The sequence below is a fragment of the Camelus dromedarius genome, chromosome 14 (assembly GCF_036321535.1).
Source record: "Camelus dromedarius isolate mCamDro1 chromosome 14, mCamDro1.pat, whole genome shotgun sequence".
Taxonomy (NCBI): domain Eukaryota; kingdom Metazoa; phylum Chordata; class Mammalia; order Artiodactyla; family Camelidae; genus Camelus; species Camelus dromedarius.
In genome coordinates, this window is record NC_087449.1 from 3,132,250 (window position 1) to 3,159,093 (window position 26,844).

Genomic DNA, 26,844 nt, shown 5'->3' on the forward strand with positions numbered 1-26,844 from the left:
ATTCACAGTAATTATGTTTTATAAAGTCATAATAAGCCCCAAATTAGTGACTGCTGAACTATTTCTACCAGGACAAATATAGGGTTAGGGTCCTGTGAGTCTCTGGTCCTGACATTTTCATCGACTAATCAATACATAACCTTGTTTTATGCACGTTTTTGTTTAAGTACACCTATTTAAAATATATGGTTGTCCATTAATGTTACGTTTACAGCCACCAGCACTGTAACTCGTGCCTGGACAGAGCGTATCTAACACACGTATGTTCTCCGTAAGGCACATCATGGCCTTTTTGCACTAGACACTAGACAGCACTTCAGCACTAACCCTGGGGGACATTTTCAACAGCAAAATCACTAACAAAAAGCACAAGAAAACAAAAACCCCCAAACATGTGGCAGTAGAGCACAAAAAGGGCATTTATTTGTAGTACAAGAGCTGAAATAAGAAGGCAAAAACGTCTCCGTGTTCAACCTCAGCTGGGAACATGAGTATCAGGTGACTCACATTTTTGCCATTCTGTGCATATTCATGACTGTCTATGAAAAGAATGTGAGTGTTGATCTGAAGATTACATACAGGTTTTAGCAAGTGGGCTAATTCACAGACATGAAATTGGCAAATCATAGGATCAACTGTATAGTGATGAGCTGAGTCATGTAAAATGCTTCCCTGCTCTGCGTTCAAGGATGTCAAGGTGGTAGTTTTAAACTGTGCATGGTGGAATTATATACAACAGTGAAACTGGCAAATATTGCAAATTAGGTTTTTATTTCTTGTGTGAGTGATCACATAGACTTAAGAAAGTAATGGAAAAAAATACTAATAATATAGACCAAGCTTACATTTGTAGCCATTACACTGTGAATAGCACAAAAACCAAGGAACTATTTTCTTCCAGTAGTTGAAAAACATTATCCAATTAGCAAAGAAGCCACTCATGTTATGGATAATGATGATGTTCCAACATGTTTTTGTTGTTTTACTTTTCATTTTAGTCATTAATGTACACAAAACTATCAGCCAACATTCATGTTGAATCTACTGTTTATCTACACTGATTTGCAATCCTAGTTTGCTTAGGGATTCAATAATTCATCAAAAAATCAATAGAAAAAGGCTTCTCAGAGAATGCCTTGGCTGTATGGAATTTACAACATGGACTATTGTATGCTTCATGATTATTTGCATACTGTCTCTTATACATTCTTCGTAGCGATAAAATTTGTATTAAACACATGTATAAGGCATACAGTTTTCCTTTTCTCTGAGAGCAGTCATGCCTTTATCAGGTACACACAGCACTTCTGACAGTCCACTCTCAGTTTATGCATCCAGTGTACTCCAAGGTCAACTGAGTCACCTCACGCATGTCAAGAAGCCATCTTTGAGAGGTCTGTTTTAAAATGAGTCCCAGTTGGTTCCCTCCTGTGTGGCCCACATGTGGACCATGGGAAGTCCTGCTGGCAGTGGAAAAGCAGCTCTTTTTCAGTGTATTTTTCTCTCTTCATAGACTGTTTCCCAGAATATAGACCAACCACTCACCCTTCAGCTTTCCTGGGCATGAGTCAGACATCAGTTTAATGTTTCCCAAACTCTTAGGTGAACATGTCACACTTTCTGACTTGTCTCCTTGCAGCTCCTCTTGAGGTGATTTCAAGTGGCGTGAAGTGGAGGGGAAGCACCTTTCTCCCCTTTGCAGGAATGGGAGGAGAAAATTGAATCTATCTAAGTTATAAGATAGCAAATACAGAAAGTAGTTAACAGATATAAATACTATTCTAAGTGAATAAATTCCAAGCTAGTAGAAAATACTGATGAAACAAATGATCTGTTTTAAAATAGAGTAATACTAAGATTTGGTTAAGAAGGTGTATATAGCTTCAACAGACAGAGAATGATATAAGATTGACCTTTGAAGAAGGCTTCCGGGCCAACTGGTTTTATTTATGAACTACTCACCCCCAAACTAGTTGCTATGCTATAAAATCTATCCAGAGATAGAGTAAGATACCAAGGTAGTTACTGTCTCATGAAAATAACAAAACTTTGATATTAAAACTCATGAAAACTGAGGAAGTAAAATTACAGAATGATGGCACTAATGAACAGATGTAGGAACTCTAAGTGAAATATGGCAAATAAATTCCAATCATTTATAAAAGAATCATTCATCAGGATAAAGTAGTTTTTAATCCAGGACACATAATGATGAAAGTGATAATTACAGTGATGCTGAGGATAGCTAAAACTTACTGAGCATTTACAATGTTCCATGCATTGTTTCAAGCATTTTACATACATCAGATCATTTATTCCAAACAACAAACCGTGTATGCTGTATTATCTCCATTTTACAGATGAGAGAACTGGTAAGTGAGTAAATATTAAAACATGAACATAAGAAAAAAGCATATCATGTCAGTATAAAAGACATTTGGAAATATTTGAACATTAATTAAATGAAAATGTTTTAACATTAATTAATTAAATGAAACAAATGTATGCCTCTAACATGATTGAAATATCTCAAAATAAGAGTAATATCTTTCTTAGAGGGAAACACCAGCATGAAATTCAAGACAAAGTTATGCTATCTAATTTCTAAAGTTCCCTTATAGAAATATGGTGTAAAAAAAAAATGACTACAAATATTTGAAATAGAGGGGAAATATGATTATTTAAAGTCATTGTAAATACCTAGAGAATGCATGTTAACTTGCTAAAACAGATGTCTAAAAATAAACATTTTGTATTTATCCACAGTAACAGTGATGACAATACCTCAATCACATATAGTAAATTTTTGGTACTTAAAAAAAAATGTCTAGGATCTATGTGAAGAAAGCTATGATCATTTTTGAGTTGAAAGAAAGACTCTCAAGTTCATTTTAAAAATAAATAAGTGCATATAGGCATTAAAAATGAGAGGAATAGAACAGGCTTTTTTTTTTTTCTGATAAAGAAACATGTTACAAAGCTAGCACAATTAAAATCAACTTAAACTCAACAGAAAGTTAGTGGAATAGAATAGATAACCCAGAAACAGATCCCAGGAAAATTTTTCTCAAGTTTAGGGTCCCCAAGGGTCACCTATCAATGTTGCTTAAAATATCCAGTTTCTGGGATCCTATCCAAAAGCATCCTGACTACGTCTGGCACTATTTACGTACAAGCACACAACGAAATTCTGATGCATATGGTCTATGTATTACTTTGATGTGTGATAAAGCAAATACTAAACCCCAACAGAGGAAACATTTCAATAATGTTGGTAAGTATTGCTATGAAAAATTACAGTCTTAAATTATTAAAAGTAAAATACTAATGAATTAAAGAGTTACATATAAAGGAGAAAATAAAAGCTAACGTAAAACATAACCCCATGGCCCCAAATGTTGCATCAAATCACCCTAGGTGCAAAGGGTCAATTCAGGGGCACCATGGGATGTTTTACAATTTCAGGGGAAGCATAACAATTTTTGACATATATTAGACATGTCACAAGCTGCTAGTTCCAGACACACAGTTTTGTCATTAGATTGATTAGCTACATTTGTTTCATTGGCATCCTTTTTTTTTTTAATCGTAAGAATAGCTATGATAGAAGCAAATACAGTGTAAAATTCACTGTGTGTCAGGGAGTGTGGTGGATTTCAGTCTGAGATTTGAGAAGGTGTACAGTACTCATTAGACACACAGGCCCGTTAACAATTGAGGTTATATAAGAATACAATTTTTAAATGTTTTCAATTTATGTGAATCTTTTTTCAAACAGCTATTAGTAGGACATAAATATTTCTTAAATTGTTTGTACCTAATTACTTAGTGGTAGTAGGTATTTTTTTGTTGCCAAATACCCTGAAAAAATTACTTAGACATTAAGGGAGCTGTGACCTGAGAGAGTTTATATAACTTATAAGCAGAAGAAAGTATGGGTTACTTTTTAGTTGATCTTTGAAATGGAAGGATTATTTGAGCAATAGAAATAGCAGTGATAACGTTAATAATAAAACTAATACTTATGTATCAAGTACTTACTATTTAAGATCCTGGGCTTAAAGTTTTATGTGAACTATCCCATTTCTTTATCACAAAGATCTTTTGAGATAGGTTTTGTTTCAATCTCAACTGAGATGTAGAGTAATTAACTTTCCCAAGATGGTATAGCTAGCTGGTATATTAACCCAGGTGTTAAAATATAGTATAATTCTGTATGAAAATATGGCAAACAGTTAATAATATATAAAGAGTTCTCACTGGATGTTTAGAAAAGCACTCAAAAATACCAATGGAAAAATGAATAAAATCCATGAATAGGTAATTCACAAAAGAAGTAATGCATAAGAAGTCGATACAGAAGAAAAATAGAAAAATAAACCTTACTAGTAATACAGTAATTCAAGTTAAAACTGTAAATATTTCAACGTCAGTTTGAAAGCCCTGTAAGAGCAGCAGTCACAGACTTTTATGTCTGTGTTTGTTATATATCAGCCATCAATCAATTTTTCAAAAGAATGAGCATTCTGCCTTTTTACCTTATAAAGATTTAAATATTTATTAATTTTCTCCTCAAATAATTATTGAGTGATTTTTTGAACGTCTAATTGTGCTGGTTCTTAGATACAGGAGAGAACAACACAGACATAGCCCTGGCGTGGTGGAAATCATTATCTATGGATGTCAGGATGCTGAGATGCAGTGAGATAGGAATTCTCATACATTGCCATTGGTGGAAGTGCAGCTGGATACAGGCTTTCTGGAAAACACTTTGAAAGCATGTGACAAGAGTCTGAAGAGTGACTCACCCTCTAATTCCACTTTTAAGAATCTTTTCCTAAAGACATAGTCAGAAAGACACTAAAAGATTTGCTTTAATGGATCTTCATCATAGCATTATTTAGAGAGCAAAACTTTGAAAGTAGCAATGGTCAATAACCAGTGAATTGTTAAGTAAATTATGGCAGTCTGTAGGAGACAATATTAGGCAGTCAAGGAAAACCATATTTTTGAAGAGTATTTAATAATGTGGAAATTATGCTTTGTGATCCAGGAGGGATAAGGCAAACTTTAAAAACTATTATTAATGAATCTTTAAAAATCTCTAAAACTCTAGTAGGAAAAAAAGGGGGCATGCAATTGGAATCCAGCATTAACAGCAACACACACACACACACACATGTGTACACACCCAAACATAGTTTTGGGAAAAAAAAAAGATTAGAATATTCAAGGTAGTTATATCTGGGGTTAAGTCTGAGACTATGGGTAACCTAAATTTTTTTTCTCCTGTATTATTTGATAAAGTAACTCTCCATATCTGTGGTTTTGATACCCCTGTATTCAACCAACTGCAGATCAAAAATGTTTGAAGAAAATTTTAGAAAGTTTCAAAAAGCAAAACTTTGATTTGCCTCATCCTGGCAACTATTTATGTATCATTTACATTGTATTTATAACTATTTACATAACATTTATATTGTATTTTGTATTATAACTACCCTAAGTGTTTGGGAGGGTGTGAGTAAGTTATATGCCAATACTGTGACACTTTGTACAAGGCATTTGAGCATCTGCAGATTTTGGTATCCACAGGGGTCCTGGAATCAGTCCTCCTGCAGATATCAATGGACTTAAAAAAAAATTTTTTTTTTGAAGTGTCATTGATTTACAATGTTAGGTTCAGGTGTACAGCAAAGCGATGCAGGTATACATATACAAACATACATATTTTTTCTTTTCATCTTCTTTTCCATTATATGGCATTACAAGAAATTGAATATAGTTCCCTGTACTATACAGTAGGCCCTTGTTGTTTATCTATTTTATATGTAGTAATGTGTATCTAGTAGTCCCCAAACCCTAAATTACCCTTCCCTACCTACCTTTTTCCCTTTGGTAACCATAGTTTGTTTTCAATGTCCATGAGTCTATTTTTGATTTTTAAATAGAATATGTATCATTTTTTTAAGATATCACATATTAGTGATAGCATATGGTATTTGTCTTTCCCTGTCTGACTTACTTCACTCAATATAATAATCTCTAGGTCCATCCATGTTGCTGCAAATGACATTATTTCATTCTTTATTATGGCTGAGTAATATTCCATTGCATATGTATACCACATCTTCTTTATCCAGTCATCTGTTGATGGGCATTTAAGTTGTTTCCATTCTTGGGTATCATAAATAGTGCAGCTGTGAACATTGGAGTGCATGTGTCTTTTCAAATTGTACTTTTCTCTGGGTATATGCCTAGGAGTGGGATTGCTAGATCATACAGTAAGTCTATTTTTAGTTTTTTAAGAAACTTCTATACTGTCCTCCATAGTGGCAGCACCCATTTACATTCCCACCAACAATGTAGGAAGGTTCCTTTTTCTCCACACCCTCTCCAAGAGACTTCTGTACTAAACATTTTGTCCAATGTGCTTGCATTGCTTTCTATAATAAAATAACTTGAATAAAAACAGTAGTAAGCAATAACAGGGAGAATTTAATAGAAATATAAATGAGAAATGAATGGAGATAAAAAAAATAACTCCGTAACTGTCAGTTAAGCATATGGCTTTAAAGGTCTTCAAAAGCAGTGAAAATAAGTTTGTTTAAGGCAATAATTTAAAGTATAAAGATACTTATTTATTCAACATTTGTTTATATTTATTGTTTATAAGGTATTATATTATCCAGGTGCTAAGTTAATTAGACAATTATTTTATAATCTAATAAAATAGATTATTTTATAGCTATCAGTATTTTATTGAAGCATATCTAACTAGACAGAGACAATACTCAGTTGGTCTCCAGTTCAGAAAGTAACTAAAAGAAAAAAAATGTATATATATATACACATTTTGCCAAAAATAATTATTACATATTTCCCTCAGGGATTCTCAGCCTTCTTTGAAGAAATAGGAGGATATCAGAGTGGGCAAAATGGGTTCAGAATTGCCCAAGAGCAAGGCAAGATCACAGCCAACAAGAATGAGAGTGACGTCACCAACTTAAATCAATGTTTATGATGGTAAAACACCCTACAGGGTGAGGCTGCGATGGGAAAGAAAAGATCAGGAAACCTAAGCAGTTTTTGTATCCTGAGTTATAGTGGACCAACTGGAAAAAGACACATATCAAGGATGCCCAGAGGTAGAGCTAAGCAAAGAGCAGCAAGTCCACAAGCAGAGGTGGGTGAGTCTCTTTAACAAGAAAATGGGCTGAATCGTGAACAGTGTCAGGCTCAACACAAAGCAACTGTAGGCCGAAGTGACATACTTTTAGGTATTTGTTATCTGAGAAATATGGTTCCCACATAAACCTCTATCTCCTTTTGTACCAGAATACAGAACACTCATTATCATCTCTGAATTATGTGTCTTAACACTGAAAATATCCTGGTAAAAGGCAAACTGAGCATGTTAACATTTTTAAGAGTTTATTTGAACAAAAAAATAATTTGAATTGGGCAGCATCCCATCTGGCAGATGGAAAGGATCTTCCAAGACCTGTACAAAATAAAACACTACATAGACAGAAGGGAGCAGGAGCTCGGAAGTTATATGCTAGGTAAGAAAGCAGGTTGGTTATTGCAAGGTTACTTTCCTTTAGGGGCTGCTAGGGACCTAGTAGGAAAATTATCTAACCTAGTACACATCAGGTGACTTCTGATTGACTGGTTTAAGATTCCATGTCTGGGAAAGCCCAAACTAATTAAGTCAATTTGGTGACATGGGAGTAGGGCTTAGCATAAGCAACTCAATTTTGGGCCTGCTGTCATGTTATTAACACTTTATTCCCTTTAATAATAATTTTTAAATTTTTTCCTAAACCTTTTTCTGTATGAATTATCATTTTTTGTTTTTTGCTAATTTTATCTAATCACTCTATAAATCCCTACCATCAGCATCATCTTCATCTCCATTTTGCCCATAAAAAAATCTGTTAAAATTGATCACTGTTGTAAGAAATTAAAACTATGCCAGAAAGTAGAAAAAGATAATGCTGTTCATTGCATACAGTGTTCAAGGCAAATCTGGTATGAATTCATCTAGGAATGGAAAACAAAGAAAATGTTAAACTAAGTGAAATTGTCATCTCACACATCTGTCAACAAATAAATTTTTAAAATTATTTTAGAGAAAAAAATCATTGAGGCCATCAGGCAGTACAAATCAGCTCTCTAAGCAGGCAAAGATGATACTGGAATATAGCTGCAGAAGAATAGAATATAAAACAAAGGAATAATAGCCAACTTTGCTTGGTAGATCTAATCTAGAATACTGTGATTTACTTTAAGGTTAAAATTGGGTTACAACTTATGGTTCCACTTTTCTGCAACACTTTCTCTGTGTTACAATGGCTAGTAAAAAGTTTCTTTTTTTCCCTTTTATCAGAACTTCTTAAAAAGACATTCCTTTATTGGAAAAACTATTTTCTACCTTACTCAGTTCATTAAAACATTCCCCAGTGGTTTCCTCTACCTTTCCTTTGAATTGTTATTCCGGCTTTTTCTTCTTTTTATTTTTTAATATTCCAAGGGGTTGTTTTTTTTTTTTTTCTACTTAACTTGCTACTTCTTTTTATTTCCCCTTGTGTCTAGTGTTTCACTACATAATCTATTTTTAAATTGATGGCCCATAATCTAAAAGGTTTATAATAAATTTTCTATTCCTAATTTCCAAAGAATACCTTAAGTGAACTTTCTCTTGGGTATAACATCTATTTTAAAATAATAAATCTCAATCAGAACAGTTTTGTGATCAATTTCACTGTGGAAGAATACAGATTCCAACATTTTGTCTTGCTTTTACTGTTGCTTTGAGAACTTTCTCTAACCTTTTATGGAAATGGTAATCTTTAGTGTTTATAACTCAAGTGGTTTGGAGGAAGTTGCAATGAAATGATGATTGTATGCATTTTAAATATAGATTGAAATAGTAAGAAAATGTTTCAGAGTAGAGAAAACAAAATACAACTACTTTTGAAAAACTTTACTGAATAATTTGTGTAGTTTGTAAGGCTTCCATGTTCTTTTTCTAAAATTCATAAATTTACATTCAGTAGAATTTATACTTTTTTCACCTACATAAGAAGACTTCATGTATTACTGGGAAAGTATAATACAAATAATTTATTTCCTTAGGCCCTTAATACTTTTAAATATGAAAAGAAGTAGATATTGAAAAAGAAATTAGTGAATAGAGATTAGATATTCCAATGTCAAAAATGTGATTTGAAAACGATTTAACTTATATTTTCTTTTTGTAGATATTAACAATTGTAGCTCAAAGTTAAGGTAAAATTCTAGAACTTATTGCTGTCACTGAGAAAGTGATATGTTCCTTTGTTAGATCTTACCACAATCTGAAAGATATTTTCTCAAAAATAATTTTTTTTTTTTTTGCAGCAAGTTATCTTACTGTTTGGATGTTTGCTTATGTGAATTCTTCATGATTCAAATAAAATCATGTCCCCAAAGTTGATTAATATTTCTGTCAGAGGCTGTGATACATCCTTAGCAGAGCCCATAAATCCCATTTAACACGTTATTAAAATAAAAATATGTTTTATAAAAGAATATTGCAGAAAATAATTATAACACTATACTTAAAAGAGAAAAATCATAACATTAAAAATAAGTAGAAAAAGTGGCTACTAGTATTTAAGGAGATAAATACAGACATTAAGTTATGAGGGAAACTTTTTAGAAAAATTACAGGCTTGCAGGTGGATGGTATTTATTCTTTATTATAACTAAATTTATTTTAACATTGTGTCTTGTTTTGTCTTGTGGTAGTTTGTCTGAAAAAATGCTGGACTCCTCTTGCCTCATTTCAGGGAACCATGCCTTCCGGAGCTCCCGTCACCACACGGTTCCCTCCCACACTGAGCCTGCGCTGATCCTGGTATAGAAAATAGAAGGCGATGGAAGTGATGCGGCGTGACTTCCCAGGTGAGGCTACAAGAAGCCATGCAGCTTTGCGCTGGGCTTTTAGAACACTTGCTTTGGGCAAAGCCAGTCCCCGTTTAAGAAGACCATTCACTCTGAGCCGGACATGGTGTGAGGAAGCCCAGACTAGCCATTTGAATAGGTCATGTAGAAAAGGAAGGAGGGGAGGGCAAGAGGAGGAAGGGGAGAGAGAGAGGTTAACTGGCCAGATCCCTGCTGCTGTCCAAGTCATCTCAGCCGAAAAGTCAGTTGCGTGCGATGCGAGGCCCACGTGGATGTCTAGCCCTGCTGAGTCTTCAGGAACCCCAGCCCCAGTCACCATTTCTCTGTTCTGCTTGAGACACACCAAGCAAGACAGACTAGCGGAACCCAGTCAACCCACGGACCCCGAGAGGTAATAACAAATCATTGCCTTAAGCTACTAATGTGTGGTTTTTGTTACGCAGCAATAGAGAACTAGAAGAGCTTTCTCTTGTTACAGGTATAGTATCAGCAAAAAAATTGCATTTTCTCAACTAAGATGAAAAGAATATAGAGAAAGGAAAATGTTTTATTTATTGGCGATACCAAAGAAAGAAGGAAAGGGGGCTAGTCAAGAGGTGATGCCTTATTCCCTGAGTGACTGAACTGCTGTCTAGACAGTCCTAAGGGACCATTTTATAGATGCAGCATTGATAAACCAGTTTCCAAAACTTTAAAAGTGGCTCTATTTTGGAAATTAATCTTTTTGATTTATAAACACCACTTTGAAAACTTTTCAGTAAAGACCTAGAGAGTCATAAACAAAGGTATAATGTCATTATGTTCTATGATACTCCCTGTGTCAATGACAGGTCATAGATAAACATTGGATATATTTATTTATGTATGCAAATACATACCTTAATGCAGTCATTCTTCAACACAAACATAATCCTGCACCCTAGAGAGATTTTAATGCAGTTCATAAAATTGGAATCAGAAGATTCAATTTAGTCCAACCTCCTTTTTGGGAGACCAGAGCTTTACCTGAAAAAAAGTTGGAATATTACGTGTTGTATTAGAACATAAAATTAAACTCAGCTATCTCGGAGGACAAATTCAGGTTTAATAAAAATAAATGTGACTGCTCATTCATTCAAAGAAACATACTCTCACTTTCCTACAGATGCTTCAGTAAAGAGAACACTAATCTAATTATAGTATTTAAAAAAATAAATTGCCTTTGTGCTTGCTGTAAAATAAACAACACAGCTGCAGGGCCTGCCGAGCTTCATTTATTAAAGAAAATACCTTTTGATGATTAACAAAGGCAGGTTTGTTTGAAACATGAATATGCTCACTGAAGTCTCCAGGATGGAGGGGATTTTCAGAAACGGAGGATTTCAATGAATTGAGGAAAATGTAAACCTAGATAATTAGCATTAGATAACTTTTGCTCCTTTTTGATTTATAGTGTTGGCAGGGGTGAAGGGTAGGGGGTAGAAAAGAGTAAAGAACGAAAGGAAAAGATAATGTTGGTTTCCTAAAAAACAATCTAATTATTTTCTGACTTAGGATTTTTATATAAAGAGCTTTTGGGTAAAATGGCTCAGTCTCTGTAAAATTTTAAAAAGATACTACTACCTCCGTCAGGCACTGGAGATTTTGGCTTTTAATTTGGGGTGAGGTTTAGCCACAGATCCTTGAGCAGGTAAGTCTTACCTATGCTCATCACTATGGGGCCATCAGGACAATAATAATGAGGAAGTTTCTGATAAACTGAGAATTTGGCACAAAATCAGCCTGGATATCATCCAGACCAGGCTGCTTTTGAGCATGAAGGGAGCACACCTAATAATTAATTAATAATTATGCTGGGGCAGTAGGCATAAATTGTCACTGTCCCTGGCAGACCCAGATACATGGTCACCCTACACAGAGAAAACGCTGTTGGTCATTGGCAGGGTCTCCCTGTGGATAAGATTGTAGGACTATTTCTCTCATTCTACAGTTGAGGATACAGATAAGGATCAAATCCTTTGTTCAAAGTCTCACTTTTTATTACTGGCAGAATAGAACACAGGTCTCCTAATGCTCTTCCAAACATACTACAGCTGAAGAACCTCACTACTGGTCTACCTAAAGGCTGACCCTTAGAGAGCTTTCTTTGATCTCTGGATCCACATTACAAAAGATATTCCCAAAATTATAAATGGTAGTACTCAGTGGTTATATATTAAGCACACGACACCAGATAACTCAGCAAGGATAAATTTATCATATTAGCAACCTATTTCCTTGGAAAGCAAGAAACAAGATTCCAAGGAAATGAATCATAGGACAGACATTTTTCTGTGAGAGCATCCATGTGAAAGGAGATGCCTTCTTTCCGGCACTCACCGCAGGAGCAGCAGGCTAAACACCAGGGTATCCAGAAAGCCATTTCTCCTCTTAGAAAGCACCAGCTACCTTAGAATAACCTTTCTTTAAACACAAAGAACAAAATTTCTACAGCAATTGTTCTTTCACTGTTGTCCTACCGCTCTTCCTGTTGTTTCTTGTTCTCATCTTACAGTTCCATAGTGGCAGTCCTGACAAATCTCTCCTACAGATACTCGAATTTCACTGCAACATATTTGCAAGTGTGAATTAAAGAAACTAAAGGGATCTAAAGCATATGCTATGTCTTTGACCGCAATGCTGGGTTTGTTATGTTCTCATAAACTCCCTTAGAGATGTTTGAGGGAGAAAGTTCACTGTAGGGACACCTGTGGAAACACAGAAGGGAGGCATCGACATGGCTGGGCTCACCTGGAAAAGGTCTTGCAATCTGGTTTCACAAGAACAAAAGCTCCCTGTAAGCAGGCCTTGTGCAAGATGCCTGGCAGATGTGTCAGAAAAGTTTGGAACCAGGAGAGTGGTTCCTTTTAGTTGCCCTGTCCCTGTGGGATCATAGACAGCATAGACTCTCCTAGAAACAAAGTAGGACAATATACATGGAGTACTGCCAACCAGGGAAGCTCACCTGAGCTTTGAGCCCAGAGTTTTTTGGGGTCCCATCATATAGACACGGTTGATTGACCATATGACTGATCTCAGTCTCTGGCTGCTCTGGAAGTCTAGCTGGTACCATGTGGCATAAGATATTCCACCATAAACTACATCCTAAGACTATGTAGAATGATGGCGTAAGTCCAATCAAGGTAAACAAAGACACTCTTATGAGGCAAGGCACTCAAAAGTTTAGAGATGACCTTGCAGGAGCAGAAGCAAAGGCCTAGCCTCTCTTGGGCAGGGTTAATTCTTTATTGCACACCGCTACAGAAGACTTCCTGAGATCTGCTTCAGGACTCCACATTGACCGAGCTCTGCTGTTCCCCTCCCACCCGTCACCCCCCACCCCACACACTCACTACTTCTCCCTGTGTCTTGATCTTTTGGTGCCCCTACCAACTGGTACACTTTGATCAGAAACGTCAGCTCAAGTTTCTAAGAGAAAGAATTAGTCCATTTTATCACCATAGTCTGTGTGGGTGTAAAGATTCATTACTGGTCCCTTTGTGGGCTTCTGACTAACCCTACTAACACTGAGTGTGACTGGCCTTGGATCAGATCACAAGCCTCATGCAGTCAGCTGTGACCAAGAACAATGGATCATTGGTGTTTAACCAATGCAACCCTCATAAGTAACTGTTTTAAATGTCACCATTTGTATAATAAAATGCACGCCTGTCATGAAATATCTGATGTATCGGTGTCATGTATGAAGGACCTAGTATGAACAGCATCTAAATTTAAAACTGATAGTAAGGAGTAGTTTGATTTCCTTGGCCATATAAGAAAACATGTGCTTTTGCTTCATGGCCACGCTGTGGACCATTTGGCTTTGAACCTTGTATATGTGATTTTTACAACCTAGGTTTGCCACAGAGATTCTGAATTGCGCCAATTCAGGACTGAAAATTATTTTGCCATGCAGTAGGCATATCTACCTTTTAATAATTGTTTGCAATGAGAAGAATTGGAAAGTGTATGGCCTACCATGAAATGTCTAAGGTGACATTCATTTTATTTAATAATGATGAAACATGGGTATCCTAGTGTCATCAACTGACTCATGTCACCCTGAAAGTCGTAGGTGGAAGCCCTAATCCCCAGTGTGGCTGTATTTGGAGATCGGGGCTTTGCAACAGGAGGTGATACAGGTATAATGAGGTCATGAGGGTGGGGCCCTAATCTGATAGAACTTATGTCCCTTTCAGAAGAGGAAGAGACACCAGACTTTCTTTCCGCACACCATGGAGGAAAGGGCATGTGAAGATTCAGCAAGAAGGAGACTGTCTGCAAGTTAGGAAGAGAATTCCCACCAGAAACTGAACCTGCCAGACCTTGATCTGAGATGTCTAGTCTTCAGACTGTGATAAATAAATGTCTACTATTTAAGCCACGTGGTTTGTGGTAGTTTAGCATGGTAGCCTGAGCAGACAGATACATCCAAAGTGATGACTAAATAACTGAAAAAAGTCATCTTTATTGACTATGAACTTAATGAATAACTGAATAAATGGAAAAAATGAGAAAAATTAGGATCTGAGCATATTACACTCTAAGAAAAATCATTTTCATGCTTAGATATAAACTTAAACTTAAAATTTCCCTGTAAAGGACCTAGAAATTTAAGAAGGCTCTGATGTAGCTTAGAGCTATAGAATTTATATAATTTTCTATCACAGACATATTAAGATTTTTTACCTTGAGTGAAGACAATTGGGGATCTTTCATTTGCCACACGTTCTGAACGAGACTGAAGTCATCTGAAGAGCAAAAATCAGTGAAGCAGCAGAAAGCATTAGTGAGTGAGAACAATTCACAATGTGACCATCTGTCCCACATTCTGAATTCAAGAGACTTGGCAAGTCTATAAAAATATCATGCATGAACTTTCCCTAATGGTCATATTTTTTACTGCCAGCTATATTAATTTTCAATTGCATTTCAATAGGGCATTAGTGATAACCAGTTAGACAAATTCAAGATCCTAATGGAGATATATATTATAGGCTTCTTTTTCATATTTAAAGGTAACGTTAAATTTATACCACATTGTTCAGGAATTCATTTATTTATTCTCCACACTTTATGGGTGGTGTGACACCTCATAAAATTTCCTATTAGCTAGAATCTCCTGCTAGGAAAATAATATGGTGGTTAAGTTAATTTGCATATCTCTACTGCAGATATTTAGATTTGTATTTTTGTGTCACTATATATATTTTCATGAGTTTTGTAAAGCCTCCTCACTGACAGCAGTGAATTTGAGTAGGAAATCAGATCATGACCTGATATTTTCAATATGATTTGCATATAATTACAGGAAATAGAAGTGACTGAGAATTATTTTAGGGGTGTCTGGACAAGTTTTCTGATATAAGAAGCACCTGCAGACCAAGGCACCATCAGTACACGAAGGGACATTTGGGTCCTACACCTCCTCCTGGCCTTCTTGACCAGAACTGGAGATCTAGGAGGGGTGAGGTCACTGTTCAGTGATCAGGAGAGATGATTACACTGATCTGCTCCTCTGCTTGTTTTGAGGCTGTAAGATTTACAAAGGCAGAGACCTGGTCTCTTTTGTTCACCAGAGCCTGAATTTTCTCCACATCTACAGTCATTATTCAAGAAATATTAGTTGAGTCATTGACTGGAAGAAAATGAAACCAAGTGCCATTCCCACTGCTCTGAGAAAGAAAAGGAAAGGAAATAAATGAAGTTGCTAAGAATTCATTGTCTCTAAGCCACCTGTCTTCTCAGCTGGAAAGATCCCTGAGAAAAAGCTCAGGGGTAAGTGCACCATTACAGGACAGTTTGCCACACTCTCTTGAAGGCAGAAAAATAATAGACATTTTTTCTTCTGTAGGTTTCTACATCTTCCTACAAGTTAAAAAAGAAAAGAAAAAAAAAGGAAAGGAGGCAGAGAACCCTGAGTAGAGAGATTTCAGCCACTTGTAGCAACTTAGGTGGTATAGGGCTCCTCAGGCACGGTGGACTTGGAGTGGGGAGTGGCCCTGCCAGGCAGAAAGGGCTGTCTGGGGAGAGTCCTGATGTCAGGATGACGTCAGCCAGCGAGGAGCCTTTTGAAGAGTTAAAGAATGGACTCGGCTGAGAGAGAGAACAAAACATTTCCAGTTTTCAGAACACCGTGGCTGCCTTGACAGAGTTTCCCAGGAGTTACCCTTTATGCTAAAGGAGAGGGAGGAGGTAAAACTCTTCATTTATCTGACCTTTAGATACTGTCTTTTCCAGGGGATCCAGCAACAGAGAGGAGAGACCTAGAATGAGAACAGGAAACCTTTTGCTGCCAGGTAGGAGACAACTGCATAGCTTCAGGGTAGATGAAAATTCATGAGGAAATGGCAAACATTACATAGGAAAACTGAGCCTGCAAACCAGGTATTTCAAAACAAATTTATGGTATGAGTGATCATTAAAATTGTTCTGATAATGCTAAAATTTCTAGACAGGACAGGCTTAGAGCACAACAATCTGAACAGAAGAAGGCAACTTGAAGCTGTGTTTCAATAATAATAATAATAATAATAATAATAATAATAATAATAATAATAATAATAATAATAATAATAATAATAATAATACAACTTAGATTGAATTTTACAGATAACACAGTAATCTAAAAATGTCCTTATTGACATTTGTAAAATAGTGAGAAAATATAGATTCTCCTTTACAAGGAATATTATTTCTATGTCATGGTTTGAACACTTGATGGTGATGTCATTGATTACTTGTAATAAACATGAAGGGTGTAAAAGGAACCCTCCTACATTGGTGGGAATGTAGTTTGATGCAGCTGTTATGGAAAACAGTATGGAGATTCCTCAAAAGACTGAAAATAAAAGTTACCATCTGATCCAGCAGTCCCACTCCTGGGCATATATCCAGAGGGAACCTTAATTCAAAAAGGTATATGCACCCCAATGTTCATACTAGCACTATTTACAATAGCCAAGACATGGAAACAACCTAAATGTCCAATAACAAATGACTGGATAAAGAAGTGGTGGTATATTTATACAATGGAATATTACTCGGTCATAAAAAAGGAATAAAATGACGCCATTTGCAGCAACATGAATGGACCTGGAGATTGTCATTCAAAGTGAAGTAAGCCAGAAAGAAAAAGAAAAATACTATATGAGACCACTCATATGTGGAATATAAAAAAGAACATAAATACAAAACAGAAACAGACTCATAGACATAGAAAACAAACTTATGGTTGCCAGGGAGGGAAGGGAATGGGGAGGGATAAATTGAGAGTTTTGAGATTTGCAGATATTAACTGCAATATATAAGATAAATAACAAGTTTATACTGTATAGCACAGGGAACTATATTCAATATCTTGTAGTAACTTATGGTGAAAAAGAATATGAAAGCAAATATATGTATGTTCATGTATGACTGAAGAATTATGCTGTACACTAGAAATTGATACAACACTGTACACTGACTATATACTTCAATAAAAAATATTTATACAAAAAAAAACCCAAAACAACAACAACAACAAAAAAAAACAAAAAATGAGGGGTATAAACAATTAGTTTTGAAACACTGTTGAAAGCCATGGTTAAATGCAAGTTGGCAGGAAAACAGCAATGTCATGTGAGGAGTTACTTCTAACTAAAATCTGTTAGAAATCAAGATTAAGCATCACTAAATTTACGGTGGAAGTCAAAGTGAAAATGTGGTTTGATTTATGCACTGCTTTCTCAGGAATATCGTCATTGGATACAATGAGGTATAGTGTTATAAGATGTTAAGAAAAGTAAATAAACACACTGGCATAAATATTGGACGCTGTGGTGCATGAATACTAAGAACGAAAATAAAAGCAGTATAAACATGCTTTAATTAAAATGTAATGTGATATATTCAATATGCATTAGTCTCCATTCCTTACATAGGCAAGTGGACTGGCTACCCTCCCATCTTTAGGGAGTAAATAGGCCTCTGTCCAACTCACCCCAGGCACTCTGACACAGTAAACCAATGACATTATCCTTAAAGAGTATACAATCTGTCTACCTGCCAAATTTGCAAAGTTCTGCCTCTGGATATTTTCTATACTTCATCTAGTGACCAGTACACATTATTGAATTGAACTGATTATATTTATGTGTATATACACACACATACAATTAGGGTAATTAAAAGAGCCTGATCACTTCATTCTATTAGTGTCTACCTTGTTAAAGTATTTTTTCTTTTTCCTCTTATCTCATTTTTGACCTGGAACAAATCTATTTCTGCAGCTTTAAGCAGAATTGATGTTTACTGGAAAATGTTTCTTTTACCTCCCTCTGTCCAGGCTGATGGAGATTGAAGTCATATACAGATATATACATAGTTAATCATCATTCTTGTTATCAATTTATGTTGCCCTCAACTATGAATGACCTTATTACTGATAGCATTTAATTTCAGCTAAATGTTTAAAAACAGAATTCTGGGTTCAGACAAAAACTTTCTTAGTAAATATTAAAGAATGAATAATAATTATGACAACTGTTACTGTGTTTTGAGAGATTAATAAGTTCTTCCAATTGACAAAATCAAGGATATATCTTAGGTAGCTTGATCTTCCAGTAGTTACTAAAATGCTTCAAGTGGAAGAGAACGTATTATTTGTGCCACATTCTATTCCATTTCAGACTGCTTATATTTTAAAATTCTGGAAGGACAAGTTAAAGTTAGAAGAAAGAAGGGGCAGGGTATTATAAACAGAAGAGAGTGTACATGTGGAAGAATGCATTTCCTGTTCAGTTTGCTGCAAATCACTGATGTAGTCAGAATACACAGCAAAGTGAGAGGATGGTGGGATGAGATGACAGAGCTCTGGGGGATGCAGAGCTAAGGACTTGGGGCTTTATCCTATGGGGTAGTTTCTGCTACAGGAAAACAGTCAGATTTAAATCTTACAAAGGTCACTTTGAAAGAGTGTATGTAAATGGTGAATTAGTGCAGAGATGTGAACTCTGTAGGTACTTATGACTGAACTATTGCATTCATCTAGGCAAGAAATAAATGTAAATAATGAACTTATCTACAGAACAGAAGTAGACTTGCAGGCATAGTAAATAATCTTATGGTGGGGGTGGGAAGGGATACATTTGGGAGTTTGAGATTTGCGAATGATAACCTCTCTATATAAAAATAGATAAAAAACAAATTTATTCTGTACAGCACAGGGAACTATATTCAATATCTTGTAATAACCTTTAATGAAAAAGAATATGAAAATGAGTATATGTATATATATGCATGCCTGGGACATTGTGCTGGGCACCAGAAACTGACACATTGTAACTAACTGTACTTCAATTTAAAAAAAGAAAGAAACATAGGTCATGAAAGAGAAGAGAGAACAGGAAGCATATTTGAGAACCATTTAGCAGACAGACTGACAAAGACTTCCATGTTTCTGGCAGGGTAGATTAGCAATAATTGATGATATTTACCAAAATGGGGGAATCCAAGAGAGGAAGAGAAGATGCAAGGGAATGAGGCAGGGAAAATGAGAACAAAGCCATGTCAAGTTTGTGATACAAATAGAAAACTCAGCTGCAGATGTTCTGATAACAAGTCAATCTGATGATATCATAGGGGGAATTCTAGTCTAGAAATACTGGGTGAATCAGTGCAAATGAGAAGTGAGGACAGTATGAATAAAGCAGTATCAGGGTGTAACGGATAAAAATAGGGTGGAATTAAAAGACACATTAAAGTAAGATTCAGTAAGACTAGTGCCAAATTGCTTTAACATTAGAGAAAGATATTGCTCTTAATAAGCGCCAGAGCTAGTGCTGTTTAAAGCATGTAAATCTGCAGGTACAAATTCTAACATTTAAACAGAACTGTAATTAAAATTTAGTTTTATACACATTTCTATATTAGGCTGTTAACGTGTAAACTGTAGGTCAAAGAACATGTTATTCAAATCTAGTATTCGGAGCAAATAGTGTATGAAAATGGTCAACACATGTTTGTAGAACCAGATTGACACATCTATGCTGCAGCTTCCATCATGTCATGCATTTTGTTTTCCCAGCAGACACTTACTAAATGTATGCTATGGGCCAGTACCTGTGTTTTGTATATTATTTGATTTCTTAAAAGAAAGATTTTTAAATGCTAACATTTTGCCACAATGCTTCAATGTTTTAAAGAAATAAAATGTTAATATGTAATTTTATTACATAAAAACCCAAAATATAGTCATGCATAAGCACACAGATATGCATATTTTATATCTAAACATAAAAAACATTATTCGATGAATAAAATGATAGAGATTTTCTTTATCATTGAGCTGTATTCTTTTCCTTAACTTACGGTTATTTCAGGTAATTCAGGGCTTCAGAGCTTGCCAGGAGACGCACATGTCCAAGAAGGCCAGTGCCCAGCAGGGAAGCAGGATGGAGACCCAGGTGCAGGGAGGTCAAGGCAGGATGGGGGTACTGGGGATGGTCGAAGGCAGGCAGGGAGGCTCGGGGTCAGGCAACGGGGAGGGAAGCATCGGGGTGTATGTGGGGCACAGGTAGGCCAAGGCAGGATGGGGTGAGGGGCGCTGTGTGGGACCCAAGTAGGAAGGGAGGGGAGGGGTGCTTCAGGCGCCAGGGTCGGGCTATCCCCTCCCCCCACCTCCTGCCACCTCCCAAAGCAGCAGCTGAGTCCCTCCTGAGCTCCCTGTCGGACAGGCCCAGCTTTGGCATCTGCGTCCTTGCCCCAAGTTGCTACACGGCTCCCCTCATCTGGAGCCGCCGGCCCACTTTTCTTTCCCACCACAGACTGAACGCATCTTTGGACATGTGGCTGGCTCTCCCATGAAAAGTTTCCAGGGCACTTCATTGGCACTCTTAACTCGTGTCATAACACACTGAATTGTTTTATAAGTACGTTTAGAAATAGCTTATTCACAAGAATATCAAACTTCCTCATTCTTGGTCAACATTGACAGATGGTCATTTATCTTAGCATGTTATACATACTTCAGTTAAGTATTTTTCCCCTTTATCTGTGATCGTCTACAGATAAAACTGGTCTGCTATTATCTTAGAGTCCATCTCTGCCTTTGCTCTTTCATTTTTCCTGAACTTCTCGTGTGGGGTAATTTCTCATATTGCTTTCCCTGATCCTAACTTACTTATTATAATTAAGCGGGGTGTAGGAAAGGGAATATAGTATAGTTATGAATGTACAATAACATATAATCCATTATTCTAAATTGATTTAAATTTACTTAAAGATTATAGTTGAAGATAGAGTGCCTCATTTGGAAGGGAAGTGGGTCTACACAATATTTGCTTTTATAAAGGGGGTATTGGGTCTGAAATGATAGCTATGGCCATAAGTTAGCAACAGTTGCTAGGAACTGGGTTGATGTTAACTCTGCTAGTTCTGATCCAGAGATCATAGTCCTTTGTAGATCTATGGTTTATTGTAGACTTTGTGTGTTAGGTGCAGCATTTATCACATTTTATTTACCGCACTATATATATGATATTCAGTAGCTTACCCTTCTAAATGAAAAGATAAAAGGACTATAGATGAGTAGATTCTTAGTGAGTTGTTCCCTGCCCTCTCCCATTCCCACTAATTTGGTTAGAGATAGCCAATACAGACGATTCTTTAAACATGTGGATGAGGATAGAAACTCAATCCTTAACCATTACACATTTTCAGGACTGACTTTAAATTAAATTTTAGGCTATCATTAGCAATGTACCGCTATTCTCAGATTTCTTTATACTCTCTTGTTTCGATGACCTTTTCGTACTTTGGTCTTTGCTTAATTTCATTCAGAGCTAGAAAATATGGTAATTTTTAACAACTCCTTGGTAATTGTGCAAATAAAATGAGGTTTTAAAAAGGCAGATTTAAAAAGAAAAGAATTGATTTGATTCCAAAGCTGGTATTAACATATTTCAATGCAGAGGAAAGATAAGGAGCAAGATGAATCTTAAGGTTATAAGAGGCCCATCAAATTGACCTACATGAGCTCACAGAAGTTACACGTTTCCTAAGGCCAAGGAACTGTTTCATGACCTTGAAGGGTATATTAGGATTTCTATTTAAGTCATTACATTTTCAAACATTGGAACTGCTCAGATTTGGTTCACTGCACAAACCAATCACTTAGAATGTTAAAGAGCATGACTTTGGTCTCCTGGAGACAGCTCTTCTGTGATTGAGCTCTCGTTTGCACGGCCTGTCTACCTTCCCTGTTAATTTTTTTTTCTTGTTTTTTGTCCCCCCCCCTTGTCAGCCTACATTGTGAATGCAACTGATAGAACAAACACCAACACCTAACACTGGAAATTCTCTCCTCTGAACTCATTTGAAACACATGCTGAGGTTCTCAATCGGCAAGTTTTATAAAATGTCAGAACGTTTTAGAGTTGGGAGTGATTGTTGGACTCATTCTAATCACACAGGGAGCTTAAGAAAATACTAATGCCTCAGCCCCACCTTCCGAAATTCTGAATTAACTTGTCTGGGGAAGACTGCAGGCCCCTATGTTTTTAAAAAGTTTTCCAAGCAATTTGAATGTCCAGCCAATTTGAGAACCACTGGGCTAGTCCCATTCGATCAGATAAAAACAGAAATTCATATAGGATTTGACATAGCAAAGGGCACAAAACTAGACATCAGAATAGCTGAGACTAAACAATGCCGGCGCCGGCCCTCCCCGCCCCGCAGAGGCCCGCGCGGCCTCCCTCCGCCGCGGGGACCCGGGGTGGCAGCCGCCGCAAACCCCGTCCTTCCCGCGCCCCGCGCCCCGCCGCCGCCGCCGCCGCCGCCGCCGCCGTCGACGCCGCCGCCCGCGCTCACCTCAGGGGCGCAACCGGCACAGCCGGCCGTCGGCCTCGTTCCCGCCGAAGCGTCTCGGTGCGGTACTCCCTGCGCGGGCGGGTTCTTCCCCGGCGGTCGCAGGGGGTTCAGGGGTCGGGGGGCGGGGAACGGCCGTCACTTGAGCAACGAAGCGAAGCGCCGCCTGGTGGCATTTTCCACAGGCCGGCGCCACCGCAGCCGCCTTGGGTCCGCACAGCCCCCTGCCGGCCGCAGCTCTTGCTGTCTCCCCGAGCCGACAAGCCTCCGCGGACAGGCGAGGGAGCCGCGGCGCGACTCGGAGGCCGGGCGGAGGTGTGCGCGGACTCTTTCCTCTGGGGACTGCGCGCATGCGCACCAGCGGGGCGGGACCCGCGGCCGCTGCCTGAGGGCGGGACAAGCGGCCGCTCCGTGGGGGCAGGCCCCGCCTAGGGGCGCTGGTCCGGCTCAGCCAATCGCGAGCGCCGGGTACCTCTTGGCGCGGGCGATTTGAAAGGTTCGCGGCCGCCTGAGGTGGCGGCAAGTGGGCACGCCGCTGCCCTTTTGGGAGATTCTCTGAGATCGGGAGGGGAACCCGCCCCTCATCCTTTCGCCGGAGCCCCACCCTCCCCAGGCCGCGGGACTGGCAAAAAAAAAAAAAAAAAAAAAACAGCTGGGAAAGTAAAACAACACTGATTTCAGGATAACGGTTACGTCTTTGGATGGAAAGAAGGGAATGGGATAAAGGAAAGGTGAAAAAGAAATTTCAAGCATTTGTATATTATTTGATTTCTTAAAAGAAAGATTTTTAAATGCTAACATTTTGCCACAATGCTTCAATGTTTTAAAGAAATAAAATGTTAATATGTAATTTTATTACATAAAAACCCAAAATATAGTCATGCATATGCACACAGATATGCATATTTTATATCTAAACATAAAAAACATTATTCGATGAATAAAATGATAGAGATTTTCTTTATCATTGAGCTGTATTCTTTTCCTTAACTTACGGTTATTTCAGGTACTTCAGGGCTCCAGAGCTTGCCAGGAGACGCACATGTCCAAGAAGGCCAGTGCCCAGCAGGGAAGCAGGATGGAGCCCCAGGTGCAGGGAGGTCAAGGCAGGATGGGGGTACTGGGGATGGTCGAAGGCAGGCAGGGAGGCTCGGGGTCAGGCAACGGGGAGGGAAGCATCGGGGTGTATGTGGGGCACAGGTAGGCCAAGGCAGGATGGGGTGAGGGGCGCTGTGTGGGACCCAAGTAGGAAGGGAGGGGAGGGGTGCTTCAGGCGCCAGGGTCGGGCTATCCCCTCCCCCCACCTCCTGCCACCTCCCAAAGCAGAAGCTGAGTCCCTCCTGAGCTCCCTGTCGGACATGCCCAGCTTTGGCATCTGCGTCCTTGCCCCAAGTTGCTACACGGCTCCCCTCATCTGGAGCCGCCGGCCCACTTTTCTTTCCCACCACAGACTGCATGCATCTTTGGACATGTGGCTGGCTCTGGGATGAAATGTTTCCAGGGCACTTCATTGGCACTCTTAACTCGTGAATAACACACTGAATTGTTTTATAAGTACGTTTCTAAATAGCTTATTCAGAAGAATATCAAACTTCCTCATTCTTGGTCAACATTGACAGATGGTCATTTATCTTAGCATGTTATACATACTTCAGTTAAGTATTTTTCCCCCTTTATGTGTGATCGTCTACAGATAAAACTGGTCTGCTATTAGCTTAGAGTCCATCTCTGCCTTTGCTCTTTCATTTTTCCTGAACTTCTCATGTGGGATAATTTCTCATATTGCTTTCCCTGATCCTAACTTACTTATTATAATTAAGCGGGGTGTAGGAATGGGAATATAGTATAATTATGAGTGTACAGTAACATATAATCCATTATTCTAAATTGATTTAAATTTACTTAAAGATTATAGTTGAAGATAGAGTGCCTCATTTGGAAGGGAAGTGGGTATACACAATATTTGCTTTTATAAAGGGGGTATTGGGTCTGAAATGATAGCTATGGCCATAAGTTAGCAACAGTTGCTAGGAACTGGGTTGATGTTAACTCTGCTAGTTCTGATCCATAGATCATAGTCCTTTGTAGATCTATGGTTTATTGTAGACTTTGTGTGTTAGGTGCAGCATTTATCACATTTTATGTACCGCACTATATATATGATATTCAGTAGCTTACCCTTCTAAATGAAAAGATAAAAGGACTATAGATGAGTAGATTCTTAGTGAGTTGTTCCCTGCCCTCTCCCATTCCCACTAATTTGGTTAGAGATAGCCAATACAGACGATTCTTTAAACATGTGGATGAGGATAGAAACTCAATCCTTAACCATTACACATTTTCAGGACTGACTTTAAATTAAATTTTAGGCTATCAATAGCAATGTACCGCTATTCTCAGATTTCTTTTATAGTCTCTTGTTTCGATGACCTTTTCGTACTTTGGTCTTTGCTTAATTACATTCAGAGCTAGAAAATATGCTAATTTAACAACTCCTTGGTAATTGTGCAAATAAAAAGGAGGTTTTAAAACGGCAGATTTAAAAAGAAAAGAATTGATTTGATTCTAAAGCTGGTATTAACATATTTCAATGCAGAGGAAAGATAAGGAGCAAGATGAATCTTAAGGTTATAAGAGGCCCATCAAATTGACCTACATGAGCTCACAGAAGTTACACGTTTCCTAAGGCCAAGGAACTGTTTCATGACCTTGAAGGGTATATTAGGATTTCTATTTAAGTCATTACATTTTCAAACATTGGAACTGCTCAGATTTGGTTCACTGCACAAACGAATCACTTAGAATGTTAAAGAGCATGACTTTGGTCTCCTGGAGACAGCTCTTCTGTGATTGAGCTCTCGTTTGCACGGCCTGTCTACCTTCCATGTTAATTTTTTTTTCTTGTTTTTTGTCCCCCCCCCCTTGTCAGCCTACATTGTGAATGCAACTGATAGAACAAACACCAACACCTAACACTGGAAATTCTCTCCTCTGAACTCATTTGAAACACATGCTGAGGTTCTCAATCGGCAAGTTTTATAAAATGTCAGAACGTTTTAGAGTTGGGAGTGATTGTTGGACTCATTCTAATCACACAGGGAGCTTAAGAAAATACTAATGCCTCAGCCCCACCTTCCGAAATTCTGAATTAACTTGTCTGGGGAAGACTGCAGGCCCCTATGTTTTTAAAAAGTTTTCCAAGCAATTTGAATGTCCAGCCAATTTGAGAACCACTGGGCTAGTCCCATTCGATCAGATAAAAACAGAAATTCATATAGGATTTGACATAGCAAAGGGCACAAAACTAGACATCAGAATAGCTGAGACTAAACAATGCCGGCGCCGGCCCTCCCCGCCCCGCAGAGGCCCGCGCGGCCTCCCTCCGCCGCGGGGACCCGGGGTGGCAGCCGCCGCAAACCCCGTCCTTCCCGCGCCCCGCGCCCCGCCGCCGCCGCCGCCGCCGCCGCCGCCGTCGACGCCGCCGCCCGCGCTCACCTCAGGGGCGCAACCGGCACAGCCGGCCGTCGGCCTCGTTCCCGCCGAAGCGTCTCGGTGCGGTACTCCCTGCGCGGGCGGGTTCTTCCCCGGCGGTCGCAGGGGGTTCAGGGGTCGGGGGGCGGGGAACGGCCGTCACTTGAGCAACGAAGCGAAGCGCCGCCTGGTGGCATTTTCCACAGGCCGGCGCCACCGCAGCCGCCTTGGGTCCGCACAGCCCCCTGCCGGCCGCAGCTCTTGCTGTCTCCCCGAGCCGACAAGCCTCCGCGGACAGGCGAGGGAGCCGCGGCGCGACTCGGAGGCCGGGCGGAGGTGTGTGCGGACTCTTTCCTCTGGGGACTGCGCGCATGCGCACCAGCGGGGCGGGACCCGCGGCCGCTGCCTGGGGGCGGGACACGCGGCCGCTCCGTGGGGGCAGGCCCCGCCCAGGGGCGCTGGTCCAGCTCAGCCAACTGCGAGCGCCGGGTACCTCTTGGCGCGGGCGATTTGAAAGGTTCGCGGCCGCCTGAGGTGGCGGCAGGTTGGCAC

The 26,844-nt window shown here is 38.7% G+C and overlaps 1 long non-coding RNA gene across 5 annotated transcripts; it reads right to left on the minus strand.

Moving 5' to 3' along the window:
- Positions 1–752: 752 nt before the first annotated feature.
- On the minus strand, positions 753–26,608 carry LOC135322856 (uncharacterized). 5 transcript variants are annotated; one of them, XR_010383754.1, is made up of 6 exons: positions 26,317–26,608; positions 22,825–24,302; positions 16,191–16,238; positions 14,662–14,723; positions 10,830–10,956; positions 753–1,728 (listed from the first exon to the last, which is right to left on the minus strand). It is a non-coding gene; the product is annotated as an uncharacterized LOC135322856 (long non-coding RNA). The 5 variants fall into 5 exon arrangements; XR_010383755.1 differs by lacking the exon at positions 26,317–26,608 and having other exon boundaries at positions 10,830–10,870; positions 22,825–26,247; XR_010383753.1 differs by lacking the exon at positions 26,317–26,608 and having other exon boundaries at positions 753–1,694; positions 22,825–26,247.
- Between the last annotated feature and the right edge of the window lie 236 nt (positions 26,609–26,844).